Raw genomic sequence first — 24,676 nt, forward strand, 5'->3', positions numbered from 1 at the left:
CCTGGAGATCTGAGAGGGGGAGAATACTGGAGCCCTTGCCCAGCTGAAACTTATGCTGTGTTCTCCTCATCCCTTATCTCACCTGTGATGGAGGAGCAAATTTCTCACTCCAGAGGGCGGGACACAGAAGTGAGGGAGAAAGAGGCCTTCAGGCTAATTCCCCCACTGTAAAATACCATTAAGATTGCAACTTGAAGGTGGCCTCAATTTTCAACACATATGTCAAGTACACATCTTACTTGTGTGTATATCTATTTATATAGAGAGATACATATAAATAATTAGTTTAAAAATATTGCTTTCCTATCATTAAAAATGCATTAATCTGAGTTGTATGTCCACCAGTCCTCACCATCAAAAGTATTTCCTTGAAAACACTTATGTAATCCTAACATTTGCAAGGCTGAGGCCTGAGCTGACTGTTCAAGACAATCCAGGTTACATAGCAACACCCTGTCTCAACAAAACAAAACGTTCGCATGCATTGTTTACTATGCTATCTTAGGTAAATATTTCCGAAAAGAGTAATAATTACTATAAAGGATTTCTCTCCAAAGTTAAAGACTGGAATCTTAAAAGAGTTTAATGGGCCATTGGCCTTCACTGAGAGCAATTTAAAGAGGCCCGGCTAAAAAGAACAGAAACACCAAAACATATCCTTTCTCTATTGCCTTTCTCAGGCCCCCAGAAGACAGCAGATGGAAATGTACTGTGTCTAGTGTGTATTGGGTGTGTAGTGTTTGCTACAATGTCACTAGAAAACTGACTGGACAATCCTGAGTAACTTTCTGATCTGGAGCCATCTCACCTGCCCCTTTCTTCACTGCCCTCCGACTTTAGAAGAATAAAGATACATCCTGTGACACCTCAACACAGGGATTAACAGGACAGTTTACCTACCTTTATCCTTACGGTCTGAACGTGGTCTTTATGGTTTCCTGCCTCCCCAGATTTATCTTGTGTGGTTTTCAGTATATCATGACCCCTGAAGTGAGAACCAAAAAAGGAGGGAAAGTTATAAAGATTTATATCTCTAGTTTCTTGTTCATTATAGAAATGAGCAAGTGGTTTCTTGAGCAGAAACATATTTAAAATGACCAAATATCTCACAATTTTTCTGTTTCTCTGAGACTAGGAGCACAAATTTGTGCAAGCAGCTGCCTGCCTTTATATATATATATATATATATATGTGTGTGTGTGTGTGTGTGTGTGTGTGTGTGTGTGTATGTGTGTATGTGTGTGTGTGTAAATAATAAGCAATATGAATATATTATATATACCAACTATCCAATAAGCAATATGAATATATTATATATATCAACTATCTTTTGAGCAGCCTTTCTTGTGTTTTGCCCTCAAATTGTGTAGAAAGAGTTTACTAAATAGTTAAAATGAAAAGCACACGTTTTTCTTCACATTTTCAAATTTCCATTCCAAATCGATTCTCTAGGTGTGTGGCATCCCTTCTCAACTGTGTGACTGAAAAGGTGATATATTCCCTGCAGCACTTGTCTTTGAATCGCACTGGCAAGAAGCAAGACCATTGTTTTTCTCAGTCACATAGCACAATATTGGAAGTCTTGGAGAGAAAAAAATCCAATAAAATCCAGCGTACACATGAAGCCCCAGTGTGGATAGTTAACCTGAAGATTTTCTGTGTACTTGCACAATTTTACTCATATTCTTTTAAGTTTTGTACATACAATGCCCCAATTTTAAAGTTAACAATACACAAAACCCAGTTATTTTCATTTCAATACATATTTGATAGACGTAACTATAACAGATCGCTGAGTAAATCAGGCTCCCTTCATTTGCACAGACTACACTTGTGAACAGACACAGGATAAACATTTTGCCCCGCTGTTTGAAATGAAAGAGCAATGCTTTGTTTTGTTGACATTTTATAGAGATCCTCTGATCATTGTTATCCTAAACCTGGGGCTGACCAATGCTCTTCTACTTTTCTGTGTTAATAACAAAATTATCATAGCAGGGGAGAGTCCAGGTCTGCGCTGTGGTTTAGAGAGAAATGCTGTCTACTCCCTTCTCAAATCCAGTTGTTCCAGTCTCATGATCTGCAGGTTGCACCTCCAGTTCCATTCATTTTCTATTCATCAAACAGTCTGGTCTCTTCCACAACACACGCACACATGACCACCTTTCCACCTCATCATTCCCTGCCGAGGTTATAACAGCCCTCACCAATCTCGATATTCCTCCCCTCATCCATCCTCCACAGACCCTTCACATTAATAAAGCAATTAGACTTTTCATCTGTTACGTTGGAATTACATGTGGTCATATTTTACTATGATCCTCAGACAAGGTGTCTTCTCACAATGTAAACAGTGTATTGGTCACTCTTTTATGTTTGTTTTAAGCAATTTAATGATTCTTTCTCCATTGATTCCCCATTTTCTAGAGCTTACAACTGGGCATTTAAGAGCACCACAAGCGCATTGACATGCAGAGGCAGGACTGGGCTATGTTCTCTCTCTGAATCATCCATTTATTAGGTATTGACTTGAGGCCTCATCTCCTTTGCTTCAGGTAAATGACAGAACCTTGACAAAATCTCACTTGTCTCTCTAGATTACTCTGGGATTCTAGGATGGCCCCATGCAGTGAAGTAGCAAATGTGCAGCTGCTAATCTCCCAAAACAAGAAGACACAGGAAAAGCCAAATGGTGCTTCTAGTATTAGATCTTGTCCAGATCCCTAGGAAAGAATCTGTTCACACTCCTACATCCTGTTGCTTCCTTTTATGGATGGGATATTCTAAACAGCTTGTTTCTGCTTCCAAAGAAGACTAGCATATTCCTCCATGTTTGTATTTCAAAAGGACTCTGAAATTCAAAGGGAGAGGACAAATACTGCAAGCTCTCATTGGTGTCTAAACTTAAAAATGTGGGTCAGATAGAGATAGGAGAATAGGGGCCATTAGAGGATGGGGCATGGGCAAGGGGAGGGGAGGTAAGCAGATCTTGCAGAGCAGGAAGATAGTCACAGAACAGATCCCGATCTTCTACTGCACAGTAGAGCGACCATAGTTAACAAGATGTATCCCATCTTTTTAGAAAGATAAAATTATTACCACAGAGTAATGATAAATGTTCAAGATAATGTACATGCTAATTACCTGAGCTTATATCATTACATATATCAAAGCATCATGTCACATGCTATGAATGCATGCATTTGATGACCAGTCAAAAATAAAATAAAAAGAAACAGGACTCAAAGAGTAATAAGTCCTGATTTGCTAAAATTTTAATTAAAGCAAAAATATCATTTAGGTGATAAGTATCAACCATTTCTTTAATATACTGATAATAATACAAGAAATTAATAAACACTTTTAATAAAGAAATAGCTAGAAAGATTGCTCAGCCATTAAGAGAACTTGCTGTTCTCACAAAGGACTGGAATTCAGTTCCCATCTATCCCAGCACCCATCACAACTGCCTGCAACTTCAGGTCCAGGGAACCTAGTGCCATTTTCCGACCTCTGTAGGCACCTGCATATGCACACACATGCTTGTATAATATTATTCTCTAAAAAAAATACAGTCCTAATTTCAATCATTGTATCAGAGGTTAACTGAAGATGTGTGTATAGCAGGACATTTGCTAAGCTTCCAAATAAAGGGTATCAGTTCACTTCTGTGTTCAGTCTAATGGCTTCAGCTCAAAGGAATTTTTGGGTTGAATGAAAAGCTCACAAGAAACCCACTTTTCCCTGCCGTCTAATACATGACCTTGCATGAGCAGTCCATCTTGCTGGGTCTAGATGACACCGGACAAAATAAATGCTCTTAACTGTCTTCTTGCCTTGACATCTCTATAGCTTTATATAACTACCCCTCAAATAAGACACTGAGAATCACAAACCAAATGAGGAAAGATATAAAAATACCCATGTGATAACTTATTTTTGACAGACTAATGGGTAAAAATTACTTTAATACTAGAGCTGTTATTTATTGTAGAATAATGCACAAAAATTACCATCCCAATCATCTTAATCAAATAGTTCCTTATTATGTCTCTTCATATAGCTGTGCAAAAGTTATCCTTCAAAACAAAAACTCTATGTCCATTCAACAAACATCTCCACTCCTTCCAGCTGGCATCCCTTACAATCATTAAGTTTCTGCTTTAGACTATCTATTTCTTACAAACCTGTTATTTTGTGTCTGGCTAGTTTTCCTAGTACAGAATCTTCCAGGTTTATCCATGTAACAAACAGCACATGCTAAAATTCCTTCCTTTTTAAAGGATGGTTGATACTGCAATCTACACACTATGCTTTGTCTATACATTAGTGGACATGAGTTGCTTCTGCAGTTCGTATCATGGACCATGCTGAACACTTCACACTTTATTCTGTCTTCACAATGTACTACAATGAATGACATTCATTCATCCCCAAGGTCACACAACTAATAAATTCCAGAGCCAGGATTAAAGTTTAGCCCTATCCAAATCTAATATGGAAATCATGAGACCTTATAATATTCTAGTTGTTATACATCTTTTGTACCTTCATGATTTTTCTTTTGAGAATAAATAATTACTACCTTTATACTTCTCAAGGTCTAAAATGGTTTTGGAGGGTTGACTCCAAAATTATGTAAAGTCAAACTTATCTCCCCTAATTATTTTCTAACCTCTTAGCCTTCATTCACATCTTGCCCCAAAGAAAATACACTCCCCTACTTAAAGACAAAAACAAACAGAAACAAGAGTGCTAGATGCCTGCCGAACTTATTCTCCAATACAGATATGGATACAAGGAAACTTAGTCGAAAGGAATTCTTAGTAAGAACAGAGTCAAATCATAAACCAAACAATTTAGTTACTCAAGCAATCTTGTGGCCTTTGCTTTATTGCACATTTTAACATACAAATTCATTGTAAAGACTTACTTGGCTGCCCTCATAAAATAATATCGTACCTATGGCATACTATAATGACTAAGGCTTTATATTAAGGCTTTGAAGACTGATTTTTTTTTTAAATCTTAAATCCGTACTATCTTTGGCCCAGTTACTAAGGTTTCTGGGTCAGCCTAAGTCAAACTGTATAAAATAGCCTTAAGAGTCAAGCATTTATTTTCTATATAGGTGTTAGAATCAGCTTAGTCTTCTATCAACAGATAAAAGTATAAAGTGTGATATTTATACACAATAGATTGTTTAGCCATAAAGAAAACTGATAGCCTGACATTTGCAAGAAAATGAATGGAATTAACAATAAACTATACTCAGAAATCCAAATATGTTTTCTCGAGTGTGTGTGTGTGTGTGTGTGTAAAAAGGAGAGCGTGAGACAGAAGAAAGATATCTTAAGATCTTAAGGGATTTAGGAAGTGATGAAAGGGAGGATAACAGAATTCATATGGCATGGAAGCAGAGGAGGGGTATTCGGAAGAGGAGTTGAACTTATAAGAGAGAGTATGAACCCCCACTTCCCCTCAACTGAACTCCAGGAGCTCAGCCCAGTGCTTGACTGTGGGTTATTGCATCTGTTGTCATCAGTTACTGGATGTAGGTTTTATGATGACAATTAAGGTAGTCACTAATCTGATTAAAGAGGAAGGCCCTTTCAAACACCCTCTCCACTATTGCTAGGAATCTTAGCTGGGATCATCCTTGTGGACTCTTGAGAATTTCTCTAACCAGGTTTCTTCCTAACCCCATAATGGCTCCCTATCAACATAACTTTTATTGCTCTCCCCCTCCATTCCTCTCCCTCTAACTAGGCCTCCTCCTCTTCCTCCTCCTCCTTCTTCTTTTTTTATTGTTATTTTATTTCATTTTGGTTTTTCGAGACAGAGATTCTCTGTGGTTTTGGAGCCTGGAGCCTGTCCTGGAACTAGCTTTTGTAGACCAGCTTGGTCTCGAACTCACAGAGATCTGCCTGCCTCTGCCTGTGGAGTGCTGGGATTAATGGGATTAATGGCTTGTGCCACCACTGCCAGCCTCACTCGGCCTGGCCTTCTTAATCTCTCATGGTCCCATCCTCCATCCCCGCACTTCAACCCGCCCCCCTCCACACACACACACACACATACTCCAAGTTTACCCAGGAGATCTTAACTATTTTCGTTCCTGGGGCCCTCCGAGAGTATCTGGAGGAATCATATAAACAGGGGGCGTAAAGAGCATGATGGAGAAAACCAGAAAACGCTGACACGAGCTAGTGGGAACTCATGGACTATGGACTGACAGCTGGGGAACCTGCATCGGACCGAACTCTCTGAATGTGGGTGATAGTTAGGTGGCTTGATTTGCTGGGGGTGCGGGGGACTGGCAGTGGCACAAGGACCTATGCCAGGAGCAAGAACTGGCTTTTCGCAACCCATTTCCTATGGTGGCATACCAGACTTTGTTGACTCTGCAAGGAAGGCCTTATCCCCTCTGAGGAGTTGGTAGGGGGTGGTAAGGAGGGATGGGGGAACGAGAGAAGGGGAGAGAAAGGAAACTGGGGTTATTATGCAAAAATGCAAAGTAAATTTTTTAATAAAAATATGAAAAAAGAGGAACTAGAAGGTTGGCAGCAGTAGAGGAAGGAAATGAATTAGACCAAACTGTGATATTTATACATGCATATATATATATATATATATATATATATATATATATATATATATATATGTAATTATACATATTACATGTATGCTTATAACATATACACATATATGTATGAAAATGCTGTAAAAATCCTTTACTTTGTATACTATGTTTAAAAAGTAATTAAAAATAAACAAATACCATTTAAAAGTTTATTCTTTCAGTTTAACTCACATAGAACAGTTTCTAGTAATAATATATTCCATATGTTTCAGATTATCAAATTCATGCAAGACAAATCATGGTTCCTGACAATTTTAACTGTACATAGGATAGAAACCGTGTCAAGCACCTTACAAAGACGTTTGCTTTCCTGTAAGTACTTCCATAAAGCACCTCAGTTAACCTCGATTTGGTCTTACACACATTACTGTGAATAACTGTGTGTTCAACAGATCTCTGTATTCAAGGCTTAGGAATATTTTTTAAATTTTTATGTATTTACAAAATAATAAGAGTGCAGACAAAGAGTGTGGACTATTCTGACAGAGTCTACAATTGTGCCGCCCTATCAAGAGCACTGCAGCTCCGCCTGTGGGACTTTGGCCTAAATCGTCAGGTGAAGCGTTTACTCAACAGAGAAACACTGACTTCTAAAGTTAGGATGCAATCCTCTTCAGAGATGCTATTAACTTCAACTTTTACCAACCCTTGAAGAATAATTTATGTATATAATATAAATACTAAAAATAGAGAAAGAAAATTCAATGGAGTATCTCAAATACTAGGAACAAATTATGTTGCTATTAAATCAAATACTTGGCTCTCTAGGGCCTCTTGACCAGATTAGAAGTACCTCAATAGTTTTTATCAAATGCAAATATTTGTTCGGTTAAATAATATTAACAGGGAACATTACATATTTCCAGTAGTATAATGAAAAAAAGACATCTCATTGTCCCAGAAGATTAAGCATCAAGCCTGGAGGACAGAAAAATATGCAAAGTATTTGTGTGGGAATTCTTCCTGTCACTGCTTTGTACCCTGCCCCAAGTTTGTATTTAATTCAATTTACAATATTTCTATAAATGGCGTATATGTTGATAGTATTAAGTTAACCATCTCTTATGATAAAGCTAGACACTTACTGATAACAGCCCCATGCTTTGAGGGAGGTTCAGACCCTGCCAGGATGGACTGCTCCTCTTAAAGGGAGTGAACCCACCATCACCTTAAAACTCCATGGAGGATGATGTGGAACCAAGAGCCCCCTGGTTGCTAGGCAACAATCCCTTATGACTGCTCCAAAGGGACTGCTAGGCAACAGCACTTGCTGTGTTTGCCCCAGCTGTTTCCAAGAGAGCTCACTCCCAGCTCAGCGGCTGTCAAGAGGGCCAGGTTCACAAGAGACTATGGGGCACCTGGTTCTGTGACTAGTTACATAACATATACACATATTTCAAAGAAGTTTCTCTGCTGTCACTAAAGAAAAATCAGGGCAGAGTTAGTTTTCAGCCTGAAGGGTACTTTGAATGTATCCTTGATTTAATTCCTGTCCTTGGAGAGTTACAGATTCCACCAGAAAAACTAAAACAACTGAAGCAAACTTTGTAACAAAAGGCTAAGAACTCAAATAAATTATAAATGAGCCAACCTTTATTAAGTCACATTTAAAGTACGACTACCTAAGCTCTGTTTCAAAGAGCTTAGCCACATGCCTACTTTCTGTCCATTGAAAAGTGGGGGAATACAAGAATTAAATCTCAATGTTCATGGAAAACTATGCCTAACTTATTTGAAGCTGGATATGAGGACACCCTGCTGTAATTCCAATACTTGAGTGGTTGAAACGGAGATATGGTATGAGACTAGCTGTGGCCACATAGTAAAACCCTGTGTCAGAAAAGAAAAAGAAAGTGAGGGGAGGGAGGATAAAGAGAAAAAGGGGAGAGATATTTTAGAAAATATTTAAGTGCACAACTCCAGTACAACATAGCAAATTTTAGGCAAATTTTACATATAGTGAAACCAACATTTAGGTGGTCTGTCCCAAATTCTCTATAGTTCCATGATGTGGGAGTGATTTCTTATTAATAAAGAAACTGCCTAGACCCATTTGATAGGCCAACCCTTAGGTAGGCGGAGTAAACAGAACGGAATGCTGGGAGAAAGAAGCTGAGTCAGGGAGTCGCCATGATTCTCCCACTCCAGACAGACGCAGGTTAAGATCTTTCCTGGTAAGCCAGCTCGTGGGCTACACAGATTAATAGAAATGGGTTAGATCAATATGTAAGAGCTAGCCAATAAGAAACTGAAACTAATGGGTCAGGCAGTGTTTAAAAGAATACAGTTTCTGTATAATTATTTCGGGTAAAGCTAGCCATGCGGGCGGCCGCGTGCCAGGGACGCAGCCCTGCCGCTCGTAACACAACAGTTCCACACCCTAAAACTAAAAAAAAAAATTTTTCCAGATATCACTCATCTTGAAGGCAACAACTAGTGTATATATCTGAGAACTGTCTCCATCCTGTCATGAGTTTGCCCTGTCTTCACTCCCCTTGATGTCCCCTAAACTCATTTGTATAGGAAGAGAACATGCAAAGGGGCATGGACCCTTAGCCATTTCACCATAGCACAAGGCCTAGCATGTATAGCATAATACACAAGATACGTCTGAATCTTCTTCCTGCCCAACTTCAAGCATGTCTGCCGCTGTCCCATTTAGCACACTGAGTGAATCCCGGTTCCTCCAGCATACCTTGCACTTCATATTGCTTTAATCTTCCCAGAACACATTCTTCTTTACTTGAGAAATGACTGGTTATCTTTTAAGATCTGGCAATACTGTCAACCCTCCTCAGAGTAACTGGCCCTGATTTCCAGATTACCGAGAAAGACAGCTGACCGTGCCCATACTTGATCCAAGTTGCTATGGTAACTTTAGTCACATTGTGTTGAAGTTGCTTACCTTCCCATTGATCTGTGCTCTTTAAGAGCTCAGACCATGCACCACGTAGCCTCCTTTGGATCTGCCCTAGTCCTTAGAATTAAGGAAGTGACGGTGGTATGATGCATTGTTTATTAGAGAATTGTAATTTTAGGCAAAATTGTAAAATACACAAAGATTGGACACCTTTTGATGTCTTTATATCACCCAACAACATACATAAGGGATGGGAAACAATGGAAGTTGTCAAAACTCCATCTCCATGTTCGTCTTCTTAAGCTATAAGGAACGCTTTTACACTAAATCATCAGAAATCCCTTGAGAGACAAGATTTTTATAATCTGGCTACCTCTGTTCTTCTTTTCATTTCTTCCCTGCAGCATTAACACAGTTCACTGGCAAATTAAACAAGCATTCTACCACTGAGCTATAACACCAGCCTGTCTCATTCCTATCATAATCATAAAACAACACTCAATGTAGCAACATATTCAGGAGTCAATTGCTGATAGTGATCTGGTTCCCATCTCAGAAAGGCAATATTTCATTCAAATCAGCCATTGGGTTATACTTATTTTTGTTTTAAGATGGGATTTCATATATCCCAGGTTGGCTTCAAACTTGTTACATAGCCAAGGGTGACTTTGAATGTTATATGACTTACTTTCATCTTCATGTCTGGTTTATGTGATGGTGTTCTGGATTGAACCCAAATTGCTCCAACTGTAAAACCTCCTTAAAAATTCCCAAGTCAGCATTTATTCAATAGCAACCTCTTTCAAATTACTAGTTGGAAAATTAAATAGGAACATGAGGAAATAATGCACAAAAGTCCAAGAATTCAGCCACCAATCACAAGATCATACAGTCATTCTTCTTCTCTACCACCTCTTGATCCAGAGATATGTATAAACCTCATTCCCAAGGGTTGATTTAGTAATGAGTATCTTACCTGCGCCTGTGCAACTGTCAAGCCCTCTTATACCAGGAGCAGTGTGATTATCTAACTTGAACACAAATTCTGAGGAATAGAAATCGGAAATATTGGACTGCTTATGTTGATACACTTGGAGAGAATTTTTAATCTATTGACTTGACCAGGTGCATGCCCTAAGGCTGCATATCTTCATCTGGGAAACCAATGCTGTTAGGAACACTTGCCCAAACACTATCATGTGGAATTACAAGTACATAACTAATGCCGAGTATCTATACAATATTGCACGATAGTGTATAGCTTAAAACAGTTACACATTAAAATGAAATATATATGTCATGAATTAGAATACATAGCATACATAAATTTTAAGATGTATATGAAATTTCATAGGAAAAAAACACCTTGCCTCTAGATTTAGCTATGCCTCTAGATTTCTGGGTTTTTAGTGGGGATAATGAAGAAGGTTTTGTCTTTGGAACTCAATTATGTTAAGGTAGGAATTTATTCATTCTCTCTCTATTTCACACACACACACACACACACACACACACACACACACACACACACCCTTCTGCCTTCTCCTTGGTACAAATCTGCAGTCACCTTGCTTAAATACAGAAACTGTTATATCTTTTATATTACCTTATATTTGGAAATGCAGGTTAACCTTGACAATATCTTTTCTAATATTTTGAGGTAGATATTTTTCTTTCTCCACTATTAAACCTAAATCTGCATGTACCTCATAGACACAGTCTAAACCCTTATGTGCATAAAACAGACCTTCACAATAAAAACGACAGTCACAAAGAGAGCAGGTGCATCAGATGGTAGGAAGAGTGAAGGCAAACAACCGAGGTTACTTCTGTGATGCAAATACACTGGAAGAGCAAAAGCTAGAAAGTTCTGGAAAATAATAGCACAAGTAAATAGCAGAGCTAAGCTTTGATCCGGATCTAACTAAAGCTTACTCTCTATTCATGACCTTTGTTGAACAGCCACTTGATGTTACTAATCTTTACCTGATCAGCAATAAACCGAAAGCCTCTATTATTTTACAGATCCTATCAATGACCATTTACCTTATGTTATATATGATTATAAATATTATTTATAAAGTGGTCCTTCTACCATATATATGTATGTGTACACATACACACACATAAGATATTTTACTCTTGGATTTGTTCTCATATAAACAACCAGTGCAAATGGAGTCAGGTTCTCAAAATGCAGTTTTCATTAGCATTGGCCATGAACTGAAACACAGAGTCTTCTCTCTATTTTTTAAAGCCCACTACAACATCCTCCATTTCTGTGTTCACTCTTACCTTCAGTGGGTCCTGAATATTCTTCACAACTCTCCCTTCCTCTTTTCTGCACGTTTGCTTTTGTTCTTACTACCTTCTAGTACAGGGATGTCTTTTCGCCAGTCCTAGAACTTCCTTCTGTGCTTAAAGGACCACTTGAGTTATAACATCTTCTGCTCAGTCCTTCTGTCTAGACTTGAAAATTATTTTTTCTCTTCTTTGAAGTCTCTGAAACACCCCAAAACTTTCTGTTTCTCTCTCAGAAGCAATTGCAGTCTACCTAGATAAACAGGTGGGGTTACCATCCTCCACCACCTGTCATTAACAGACAGAATCCTAAACATCCTACAGAGAAGATGGAGTCTCACTTCCTATATATATATATTAATGATATATATCTGTCATCAATAAATATACAGAAATGCTTGAATTCTAGAGGATGCTTTTACATGGGCATTTGTTTGTTTAAGTTTAGTTTACCTTTTACCTCAAAAACAGATGTACTAAGTTTAAAGTTCACCAAAATTTCAAATAAACATTTTTAAATGGATTTTTTGCCTGCATTTATGTCTGTCCACTCCTTGCATGCCTAGTGTCCATGGGAGTCAGAAGATGACATTGGATCCCCTGGAACTTGCATTATAGTTGTAAGCTGCCATGTGGGCACTGGGATTCCATCTCAGGTCTCCCGTAAGAGCAGCAAGCACTCTTAACCACTAAGCCATCTTTCCAGCCTTAACTATACAATTATGATCACTCTCAGACATGAAATGAATGTGTACATGCAATATTAAAACATGGAATGTTTTTACAATAATATAAGCAGTTTTATGTACTCATTTTATGATGAACAATTGAACTCAATTTCTTTATACTGATATAATTGTGTTGAGAAAAAACTGAAATCTCAAAAAAAAGATTTGTCTGTGGTCACATGACTAATTTAAAGTGTAGTCAGCTACATAACAAGGTTTTTCATTTCTAGCTTAATGCTTTTTGAGTTCTTAACTCCAAAATCTTTGTCCATGTTTTTTGTGTTAGCCACAGATATGTGGCTACAGAAGGAAGAAATAGTCTCATTTTTCTTTTCAAATTATTATTTGGATACAGAATATATAGTAAAAAACCATTAATGGTGATTAAAGAGGATTATACTGAACAATATTTATTTCTACAAAGCTTACTTATTTTGCAATCTAAACCACAAAGAATACAGCAAAAAGTCAAGACGTTAAAAAAAAGTACTGCTATTCAGTCCAAATAACGGTCACTAAAACCTACATACAAATAGCATTCATGGTTTTCACATATAAAACTCTCTTTGGGACCAGACCCTGCTTTGCACCTCAGGGTTTGTTTTAGGCCATTTGTCCTCAGGTTGGAAGAGGGCAGTATTTGCTCTGCTCAACATCTCTGTTAAGGAGTCTCCCTTTCCTTCTCTGCTCACACTCTGTCAGATTCACTTGTTTCCAGGAATGACTTGAGATCCAGGTCTAACACATCCAAGAGTCACAAGGCCCAAGTCACAGCAGTTTGTTCAGATACGCATGACTCACACCTGCCCAGAAAGCCTGTTAGGTTTTTCCAACCACAGCGGTTGCTTTAAATACGGGTTTACGGTAGAAGCTGATCAAGCATGACCCTGGTACTAAAGCCCTAGGTACAGAAACATTTGTTCCTTTGAATTTATGCTTTAGAAATTAGCTGTGGAACTATTGGTAGCTTTTTTTTTTCCTGCCTAAACCCTGATAATGAAGTAAAACCAGGATTTAGAAAGAAGCTGGTTCCTTTCAAAATAATTCACCTTCTGCATCAAGCTGTGACTGAAAGCTGAGTATTTAAGTTTCATAAATCTCATAAACACCTCTTGTCCCTTTATGTTAACTTGACAAGGATTTTCTGCTAGGGAAAAATGTTCTAATCCTTTAACTATACTTAATTATCTAAGCATCTCCATTCACGACAGATGCGAAGGGTTATCTGAAAAGAGGTGAAACAGGCATGCCATGTATTTATGACAAAGTGACAATGCAGAGCTTTAGAGGGAAAAAGAAAACAAGTGGGTTGAAAAATAAATTTCTACTTTCAAAAGCAAGGGCTTATAAAAGGGAAACAAGCTATGCTGTGCTCTATGACACACTCAGCGTTCTTTAGCCACCGTCTTCCCTGTCTCAGATAGCTACCCAGATCTACTCTGAGGGGAAACTCTTCCTCACTTGCTCCCAAGCCTTCTCTCATCCTTCCCAGTGCTAATGAATAAAAGTCAAGGCTCACCCTTCAACTGACAAAAGCATCTCTAATTTCCCTGTTGCTGACTTCACAGTGGACTCTAAGATGATTGGCTTACGATGCTGTAGGACAGACAAGTGACCAGGTCATCTACAGTGGATGGACTGCCCGTATTATCATACTGCCTTTCTGCATCCATTTTTTTATAATTGGCACTACGAATGAGAGCTGAATGTGAACCACACCGAGACTTGTTGTCCAGTATGAGATATGTGCTGTCCTTTTCAATTCAGCTCAATTCCCGGTGGACCAAGGATTTGGATTTACAACCCATCAAAATAGGTTCTGATACGTTTTGTTAAATGACTGGACAGAGAGGCTAGGGAGATGCTTCCAAGGGTAAAATGTTTGCTGAGAAAGCAAGCACAAGGGCCTAAGTTGAGATCCTTAGTGCTCACATAAAATCTTGTTTTTTGTGCTAGTCTGTAACCCCAGCACGAGGTAGGGCAGTCACAGACCTGTCCCAGTGGCTCCCAGGCCTGCCAGTCTAGCTGAAATGGCAACCTCAGAAGACAGCGAGAGACCCTGTCTCCAAAGACAAAGTGGAAAGCAGTAAGATTAGTCAGTGACGTCAGCCTCTGTTCGCTACCTGCACGTGAATGAGGGAGGGTGCATTCCCACACATACATGGACACACACGACACATGTGTGAAAAAAATAAAAACAATGACCGAACAAATACTCCCTTTACTTACTCATCTAGAAAATACAGCCATAATATCAGTTGCATAAGTTGCATAAAAATAAATGAGATGCCTGAACACATCTAGTCTGAGGCCTGGCATGTTACTCAGCAGAGGAGAGTTTTCCTTTCCTTAACAGAGCTTTTCCACGGAGACTGTATGCAAACTACTCTCTCTGAACCGCCCATTACAGGTCAAAGGGCATACCATGTGTCGGTGACTCCCCCTTTTGCCCTTAATCTGAACCCCCTCTTTTGGAAAACAGTCCCATGACTTATCTTTTCTAGACTCACAGTCCCTCCCACATATGAGTTCTTTAAACATTAAATAGAAATGGACCTGACACCCGCTTTCTCCACCGGTTTTCAGTCATTACCGTCAGATGAGCATTCACCACTGTAATGCGCATGCTCGCCGCCTCTGAGGCTCTTCTTCGCAATCACAAGGCCGTTAATCTTAACTTTCACGTCAAATCAAAAGCTCTTTCAGCCGCCCTCCTGCTATTATCCTTACGCTGATGACCCGTGATTACATATACATGCTGAAATTCTGCCTGCACTTGTTACTATAGCAAATCTCTCTCCAGCTTCTCCTAAACTCCCTGAGGCCCTCCCATACTCTTCTGTTGCTGCATTCTTCAACTCTAGACAGTCTCACCACACTTCATCCTATAGACCAACACCAACTAAATGCTTATCTCCCGAGCTCGCCTCTGACTTATCTTTTACGCCACAGGAGGTAGGCTCTTATTTTCATATAAGGTCACATTCTGTGGTTCTAAGAAGGAAAAAAAAAAACTGACGTGTAATCCGGAATACTCTCCAAATCTCCAAATCTGCTCCCCTTCCTAAATTGCTGTGTTCATAAATGGTGCCACTTGACAACCTCACATCAAGGCCCAAGATGCATACAGCATTCTGTGCTTACATAACCCAGCTATCACCAGACCCAATCCCGTTCAGTTTCTAATATTTCTGGAATCAGAATATTATCTGCTCTTCATCATTTGGATGACTTAATTAATGGTTAGAAATATTTGCCTGGACTGCCCAACAGCTATCTACCCACCTAAGATTGTAAAGGTAGAAAAATACCTGTAACTTCCTGCTTCCTCGAATGTGTGAGAGACATAAGCGTGTTGGTTTTTATTTTCGGTCTAAATTTTCGCTCCTGTGCACAGTTCTGCTTCTGTCCCTCAGCACACAGAGTGGTGACAGACATTCTTCTTCAAGGACAGAGGAACTGAGAGGCAAAGTGGCTTCTGAGGAAGCGCTGCCTTTTGTAACTTCTCCTTTGGGGTTGATAGACGCTTTACAAACCTTCAGAGTGCAACAAAGATTCATCATGTCTGTAATATGACTGTTTTATTAGATTTGAAAGAGCTCTTTGGGAAAGGCAGGCAAAGGGGTCTTATTTTGTCTCTTTTGAGTTTAACGTTACACCTGTTCCAGAAGCTCCACTTATTTTCATTTAAAAAAATAACAAGAATAATAAAGTAATATAATTGCTTGAGCTATCAACCATTCCTATTTACACATATGTGTGCATGAAAACAGAGAGTGAAGGAGAGATAGAGAGAGAAAGAGAATTCCTTCTCTCCATGAGATATGTTATTTCAGTGCTTAATAATCTAGAAATAAGCAATTTTGAGATGGTTAGAATACAGGCAAAAATATACAGAAAGAATGTGGTACTCTTCTGTAGTTTTATTTCTGAGACTGTCATACTGGACCTCAGTTTCTCCTTTTCTTTCATTCCCCAAATGAACACCTTCAGTAGCCCATGCTGAAAACACATACACACACACAAAGAAAGAGAGGCAGAGAGATGGAGAGAGATAATATTTTTCCTTTCATCAACAGAGCAAATATTGGGACTTATAAGGAAATGGGGTGGAGGGTGGAGGATCCTAGGAGGACTTCCAGTCTGTCCATCCTGTGTTCAGACACTTCAAGCTGCTGCTCCAGCACGCAGGTGTCAACAATATCCTAGCTCCATGCTGCTGTAATGAAGTATCTCTGTCCCCACTGGCCTTCCTTCCTGCTTGAGAAATCCTGTTTCTAATTAATCCAGGCTTCTAGGTGAGATTGCTGTATCCTATTCAGAACAGGCACAAACCTGAAACCATGGAGTTCTTATCTCAGCATCTCTGAACCCTCTTCTCCACCAAAAACAAAGCAAACACCTCCTGGGCACTGGATGCAAGACTCTAAGTGACTGAGGGACACAAATTATCATTCTGTGTAAAGTCCACAGCAGGCACCCTCCCTGGGTAAGTACACAGGATGGCCATTTGTTATTGAGAGAGCTGAAAAAAAAATGCCTCTCTCATTGGAGTAAAAAGTAGAAACACATTTTCATTTTTCAAAATCAGTTCTACTTGTAATAAGGAGAAGATAACAAACATGTTTGGTTTCACAGGTATGCACCGGAGTGTGCCCTAGAACTCTTCTTGTGAAATATTAACTCACCATGGCAAGAAGAGCTATATACAAAGTGTATGATAATACTTGAACAAGAAAATTTTTGAAAAGTATATACTAATAGGAAAGGTTTTAAAAGGATAACTTCAGTCTTGATTTTACTCATAATAAGTGACTTTTATAGATGTAATTCCTGAATCTAGGACCTTAGATTTCCCCACCTGCATTAGGAGATGATTAATTAGTATTTGCATGGCAAATTTAATTAAGGCACCTTCTTTATAGACTTCATCAATTGCATTTGACATCCAGAAAGGAACTCTTTTTTTTTTCTTCCCCCTAGGTCAATCTTTTATACTAAAGGATGTAAAACAACCTAATTTACAGTCAAGCCACTCAAAATTGAGTGTTAGCAACATCTGAAAATACAAATTTCAAATAGATTTCTTTCTCATTTTAAATTCAATTCAGATTTAGTCTTGATTAAGCCTGGTTCATTTTCATTTGCCTAAAATAAACCATTAAGCAAGAAATATTAGTGAAAATGTAACATTAGTTAGGAGTAGCTTGCTGCAATTGAGCTTTAACTTTGAAAGAAAACTTACCTATGTATGTGTGTGCATGCACACACGTGTGTGTGTTCATGTGTGTGTGTCGCGCATCTATCATACACACTATACTGTCTAGTTTTGTGTGTCAACTTGACACAAGTTTGAGTCATCAGGAGAAGGAGTCTCAACTGAGGAAATGCCTCTATGAGATCCTACTGTGAGGTATTTTCTCATTTAGCGATTTATGGAGGGGGGGGTCCAGCCTATGGTGGGTAGTGCCTCCTTTGGGCTGGTGGTCCTGGGAAAGCAGACTGAGGAAGCCAGGGGAAGTAATCCGGTAAACAGCACCCATCCATGTCCTCTGCATCAGCTCCTGCTCTCAACCTTGGTTGAGTTCCTGTCTTGACTTCCTCCAATGATGAACAACAATGTGGAAGTATAAGCCATTTTAAACCCTCTCCTCCCCAACTTGCTTTTTTTGTCATGGTGTTTTGTTGCAGCAATAGAAAGCCTAACTAAGACACATACACACACACACACACACACACACACACACACACACACACACACCATATATGTAACTAAAAGCCTGACTGCCACCATAACTGAGGCCAAGAACCTAAAGCTGAATAAGCTCATAGGCCCAAGGAGAGATCCTACAACTATTGTTCTCTAAAAGGACCTAGAATTAAAGCAACACCTTAATACCTATATTCATAGTTAAGTGCATCTCTCAGGCCTCATCACAGAAGCCTCTATGTGCAGTAGAAGGTGAATAACTCCCACAACTCATCCCCATACAGAGAATAACAGACTTTGAGCTCTAAGTACTAAATGGGACATGTGTCACACCCTCTCCTCTCAATGCCTTAGACCATCACTAAAGAAGGACTGGAAGAACTGTAAGAGCCAGAGGCTGTGATGACTATATTGAAGCAGTGTTTTCTGGGCACAGCAGGATAGCTGCACATGGACTCATGGTAGCTCTGACTGCATACACAAGACCTCTACAAGATCAAACCAGACAAAGCCCCAGCATGAATGGGGAGATGATCTTAACGTCCAACCCTGGGCTGTGAAGCTAATGGCAACTGATGGTTGGAAGGGGGGGGGGGATGTTGTGATCCAGCTGCCCTCACTCCCCCTGACTGACAGCAGAACTTCCTTGTGGTCTGTAATTGACAAGGAGTTTGTGTTCTTTCTGGCCAGTGGGTCTCCACAGAAGGAGTAGAGGTATAAAAGGTTGCTGGACAAAATAAAGGCTGCTGTTCTTCCACCCGAAAAGAAGCCTCTGTGTCTCAATCCCGGCACCCCCCCCACCCGTCTTGGCATGCAGGCTGCACTCGCTGCAGCAAGGGGAGAGTTCTTTAAGAAATGTGAGCACCCTGAAGGCTATCCAAGCTCCACCACATGGTCACACAGTCATGCACGTGCAGGCAGCACTAAGTAGACACAGTGGGTTTGAAAAGAGGACACCCGAAATTGGCAGGGAATCCCATGTAGAAGTAAAGAAATGGAGATGTGGGAAAGAGGGCTGGACTCAATCAGACCATATTGTATGCATTTATGAAGTTCTCAAATAAATGTCCAGATGCACATTAACAGAAAAATGCACAAAATAGGGCATGCCCACACAATGAGAAATTATTCTGCAGTTAAAAAGGAGTAAAATATTGATGCATACCAAATTACAGAGGTGCCACAAATCGAACTGCAAATGAAGCCAGAAACCAAAGAACATATAGTGTATTATTTGTCTGAAATGTTTAGGGAAAGCAAGCCTATAGGAACTGAAAAGGAGATGCAAAATCTCCTGGAGTTCGGATGGGATACAAGCAGGCATAATGGATCTTACAAAGTGTTGAAGACTAAAACTACATCATAATAATCATTATGCATCTTTTTGAAAGTTTTAAAAATTATTAATGGGGTGACTTTTTAAGAATAATTTGCCTTTGAAGAGGGTAAATGATATGATGTACAAATTTATGATCTATATCTCAATAAATTTATTGTTTACATCTGTAATGCAAACTCCATAGGAATTTAAATAATTGCAATACTATTAGTAAAAAAATAAATTGATCCATCATTAACTCCAACATATGCTTAAATTGACAAAAGAAGTTGGAAAAATTCTTCAACAAGAATGAAATTTGACACTTCTTAAAATATTCTAGATTGAGTAATACCCCAGTCTGTGTTACTTTGTTGAAAAAAAATTATAGACAAAAAATTAGTTGATTACTAAAACTCTTCCAAGAGCCTTTTATTTCTTTAAATTAGATTTTGTTTAAAATTGAATCAGCTGAACTTGCTAAACACTTTTTTTGGAAAATTAGCTCTCAGAAGACAGTGTCAGTTGAGGGGCACTGATTAGTGTCTGGCAGTCGCAGGACACAAAGATTTTGAAGATGAGACCTTTGGCATCAGAATTGTGGTCACCAGTTTTCATTTTAATGGGCCAGACTCTGAGCTTCCTAATATTAAATTCAAGGAAGAATTTTTTATCGTGTCAAGAAAGAAAAACGACATCCAGTGAAGTGGACAGGGAGATTTTTAAAGGTTACTGTTTACATACAGAAATACAACTGCCAAGAGTAAGTCTGATCCAATACTGCTTCAGGACCAAACCGCTCATAAGAGGGCTTCGTTTTGGTTCTTTCCCGACTGTGCGTATGTCTAAGCCATCATGAGAGCCCAGAATCCACCTGCTGGCCGGGCAGAGTCCAGATGCTAACCCCACTGTTTGCCTAACTGCTTCTCTTTCGCCCCAGCAACTGCAGGTCAGGGCGCTTTTCTGATCAGGAATGCACTCTGGTACCACCTCGGAGAAGATGAAACGACATTATCATCTCCGCTTCCCTAAGGAAGGCAATTGAGTTGTGGGATCCATAAGACTGGATCACCCTTTCCAGAAGGCACCTTCACGAAACTCCCAAAAGGCTGCAGTAATAACAGCCAGTACTAACCTGCACTGGGGCGCCCTCTGCCTCTCAGGCTCTGCGACCACCTGCCACTTGAGTCCCTCCTCCTTCACCAGCTATCCTAGCAGTGGGGACAGTCTGATACAGCTATGGGGCTCCCCGAGGTCACCGGTTCCCTCACAGGCACATTTTATCTCTGAGAGCGAGCGGGTTGGAACTCAGATTTCTACTGCACTGGTGGCAGCTCACCGCCGCTAGGCAGGAGGAAAACGACGTGTCGTTGATGGCGCGACAGGAGAAGGGCTCAGGAACTTACAACCAGCGGTCCCCAGAGTCCGGACGCTTTCAGTGCCCAGTGGGCAGACCTGCCAGGTGCACCTGCTTTCACTCCGATTGTCCCCCCAGCTTCAGGTGGAAGGATAGGATGTGCTCTGAATTCCCCGCTTGGTGGAAAATAGCAAAGTTGTGCTTACGTGTTCGCTCGCTCAGTCTCCCCAACTCCCCGAGTCCTTTCCCTTCCTCCTCTCTCTAGTGACACCCGCTCGCAGTCCGCCAGGTACGTACCAGCTGCGCGCGAGAGGTGTGAGCAGAGCCCGGCCAGGTCCCTTGCTGCGTCGCCTGCCGGCCTCTCTGCAGCACGGGGCTGCGACGCGGCTGGAGCTCGCTGCCGCCTCTACCGTGAGAGCCGGGCTGAGGCAGTGGCAGCAATTTGTGGGGCGGAGGGAGCGACTCGGTCCCGCCCCCGGGAGCTGAGCTCTCAGACCAGCCCTGCTAGCAGAGCCCGCCAACGCCGAGCCCCAGGAGGTAAATCCAACAGAGGCTCTTCCCTCCAGGCGTCCTAAGGGGAAAGCTCTCTTCTCTGCACGGTCCACAGAGAACCTGAGTCAGTTCCCCTGGGTTCGGTTAAGAATTCCACTACCCCAGAGAACCTAGACAACAAAGAGGACCTTAAGAAAGACATATGTGGGTCTACATTAGAAGAAGGAAAAGGCAAGCACTCCAGAGTAAATTGAGAACATTGGAATCACGGGAGAGCGGGAAAAGGGAGGGAGCAGACAAAAATGTATAGCTCAATAAAAACAATTAAAAAAACAATAAAGTATATTAAAAATGGAAAAAAAAATAAAAGCTCTTATGTTTATACTTGAAGTATGCTTTTTATAGCTCTGATATTCTGCAAAATTTATATTTATCCCTGTTTGTAAATTACTGAACACTGATCAATAAATTCATGAAACTACCCTTAAAAAAAAAAGAATTTACTGGAGAAAACCGCGGGAAGTTCGCACTTCTTCTGCCTTCTGTCTGGGTGATGTACCCTTCCCTCCGGTCCCGGTGCGTTCCCGGGTCTTGGGCTCCGTGGTGTCAGGAGGTTGCACTTGTTTTAGCAAGGGGTATTTGGAGAAGGCAGGTCTGTCTGCACCTGGAATATGCGTGTTCGTGTTTATTTTAGGACTCTTTAAGCACATTGGAGTCTCACGCCATGGAGAACACGTGTGTGTGTGTGTGTGTGTGTGTGTGTGTGTGTATGTGTGTGTGTATGTGTGTGTGTGTGCAATGAACAGAAATCAATGTATATCAAGTTTTACTTTTAGACTATCACTAAGGAAAATATTCTTACCGTTAAGCTGTCATTAATGATGCCTTTTTTTTTTAATACAAGAAATTGAAAACAATGCTGGTAACAAAACTATGAAGACCCGTCTCTGCTTTTGGAGGAGGTGGCCGCTGGTGTCCTGATAGTCACTAGAATTCCAAGAGTTCACAGCACTGGACTGCTCAGTTATCCTGTTTCTGGCTTCCAGGAATCCCTGGTCTCTGACACCCACTTCCCCACTGACTACTTCCAAATGCTTCCAAATGGCCTTTGTTTTGTTTTTCTGCTGGCTGCGAAATCAGAGATCCGCCTGCCTCTGCCTCGTGCGCAACCACCGCATGGTCCAATTGGCCTTTTTACGGAAAGACTGTGCCGCACTAAAATATAATCAGATAAAAATTGCCATTTAAAGTGTCTACAGAGTGTATGATGGTTGCACTCCAAGTTGCTCAGTATTTCTAACTGTGTGGTAAAAATTCTCGACCTGCAGTTTATAAACTGGAACTCAACAAAGTTGGATGGTTTGCATAAGATGAAACAGGAAAATCCAAACTTGAGATTGTCCCGAGGGTAAAAGGCACTTACTACTGAACCTGGTGACTTGAGTTGGATTCCACGACCGGAATGGTGGAAGGAGAAAGCCGACTCGGGTAAATTGTGGTCTGGCTCACACACATGCCCACACATGCATGCCTTCACCAATACACATGTATAAATTTAATTTTAAAATTTAAGAGAAGGCTGGAGCGATGGCTCCACGGTAAGGAGTTCTTGCTGCTCTTGCAGAGGAGCAGTGTTGCACTCCCAGCACCTTGTTGTATATTCCAACTGACTTTAACTCCAGTTCCAAAGGTCTGAGCGCCCCCTTCTGGCTTCCATAGACACTGCATGGATGTGATACATAAATATACTTGCAGACAAAACGTAAACATGAAATAAAAATAAAGCTTATTTTGGAAGATGCAATCTGATTTTAAAGTATGTGTCTTTCTTCCTTCAGAATGAGTGTCATGTTTGAATTAGCATCCTGATGTGATGCGATTCTGCGAAATCTTGGGATAAGTGCCCTTTTTTTCTCTGAGAAAGTTTTATGTAGTCACCATGTATCCATAAAATGAACCATGCATTATATCTGTCTTTAGGACAGCTTTAAAAGGTGCCTACTCTTTGGCACATTTACAAGTTCTAATACTAGTCTATAATGTAATACATGTGTTATCTAAGCCCAAAATTTTTAAATATTTTTATTTAAAAAAAATCTTAGTTTTCATTTTACAAACAACCCTGGTTCCCCCTCCCTCCCCTTCTCCTGATCCCTCACATCCCCTCCCTTCCCACCCCCACTCACTCCTCAGAGGGGGTATAAGGCCTTCCTTGGGGAGTCAACAAAGTCTGACATACCAATTTGAGGCAAGGTCAAGCCCCTTCCCTTCTGTATCAAGTCTGGGCAAGGAATCCCACCATAGGGAATGGTAAGCCCAGTTATTCTAAAGCTAGTTCCTATGATGGATCTACCATGGGGTGTGAGGGTAAAATAGCTGAGCTAATTGAGTTATTATATGATAATGATCAAAGTTTTATGACTGTTCAACTGTAGTACTTATACTCATAATTTATTTTATTATTTTAAAAACTACATTTGGGGTCAAATTTGATTTTCAAAACTAGTCCTCTGTGATGTGCCTTTAAGATATTACATATTTAAAATCAGCTGAACTCACAAGACAGTGAGTGTCCTCAATACCGAAAGTACCCACACAAAATAGATGTTTGGAGGGAAAGTTTTTTTTTTAATTCTGTACTGCATCATTTGGTTATTTGCCATAAATAACACAGTGCCACAGCACATGTTCCTTCTACCATGACCTGGAACAGGTCATCAGGCTTGGTGGTGGCAAATGCCTTTACCTAATATCATTTTTAAATGGTCAAACTAATTTATTTATGTTTGTTTCTATGTAGAGTGACTAAAAAATTATTTGTAGACTGCACTTAGCTACTTATAGAAGACTGACGATTTCTGGTGTCCTCTCAAGTCTAAATGATGCCATTGCCACCATGTGGACAGCCTGAAGGTCTGCAGCAGCTGCCACTGGGCAGAGCTGACCTTACATCCAAAGGGGTATTATAAATCTCAAAGGTATCAGTACTTTCTCACAGTTGCATCAAATTGTGTTAGACGATGACTTTAAATAGAGAAAATTTGACTCAGTTTTGAAGTTGTATCAAGAGACAGGATAGAAAGATGGTGAAAAGACAAAGCGAAGCTTGGGTGTTAGGTCTGGAAGAAGGTGAAGGAGAGGACTATGTGGTGAACTGAAGGCAAGATTTAAACTAAGTGACAACGAGCATTGAGAAAGAAGAGGAAATAAGCCATTTGCATTTCAACCAAATGATACAGACAAGAAGACAGAGGCTGTACTTGGAAG

General features: G+C 40.1%; 1 protein-coding gene across 1 annotated transcript in view; it reads right to left on the reverse strand.

Annotated features, from left to right (window-relative positions):
* Positions 1-21,345, reverse strand: part of Pkib (cAMP-dependent protein kinase inhibitor beta) — a 100,207-nt gene extending 78,862 nt beyond the window's left edge. The window contains exons 1-2 of the mRNA XM_041654170.1: positions 21,215-21,345; positions 901-985 (exon numbers count right to left, since the gene is read on the reverse strand). The gene's annotated coding sequence lies outside the window, so the exon portion shown is untranslated. The remainder of the gene's footprint in view (positions 1-900; positions 986-21,214) is intronic.
* Positions 21,346-24,676: the final 3,331 nt, after the last annotated feature.

This window comes from Microtus oregoni, unplaced genomic scaffold (assembly GCF_018167655.1).
Source record: "Microtus oregoni isolate MIOR12 unplaced genomic scaffold, Mior012 000006F_ref0000085, whole genome shotgun sequence".
Taxonomy (NCBI): Eukaryota; Metazoa; Chordata; class Mammalia; order Rodentia; family Cricetidae; genus Microtus; species Microtus oregoni.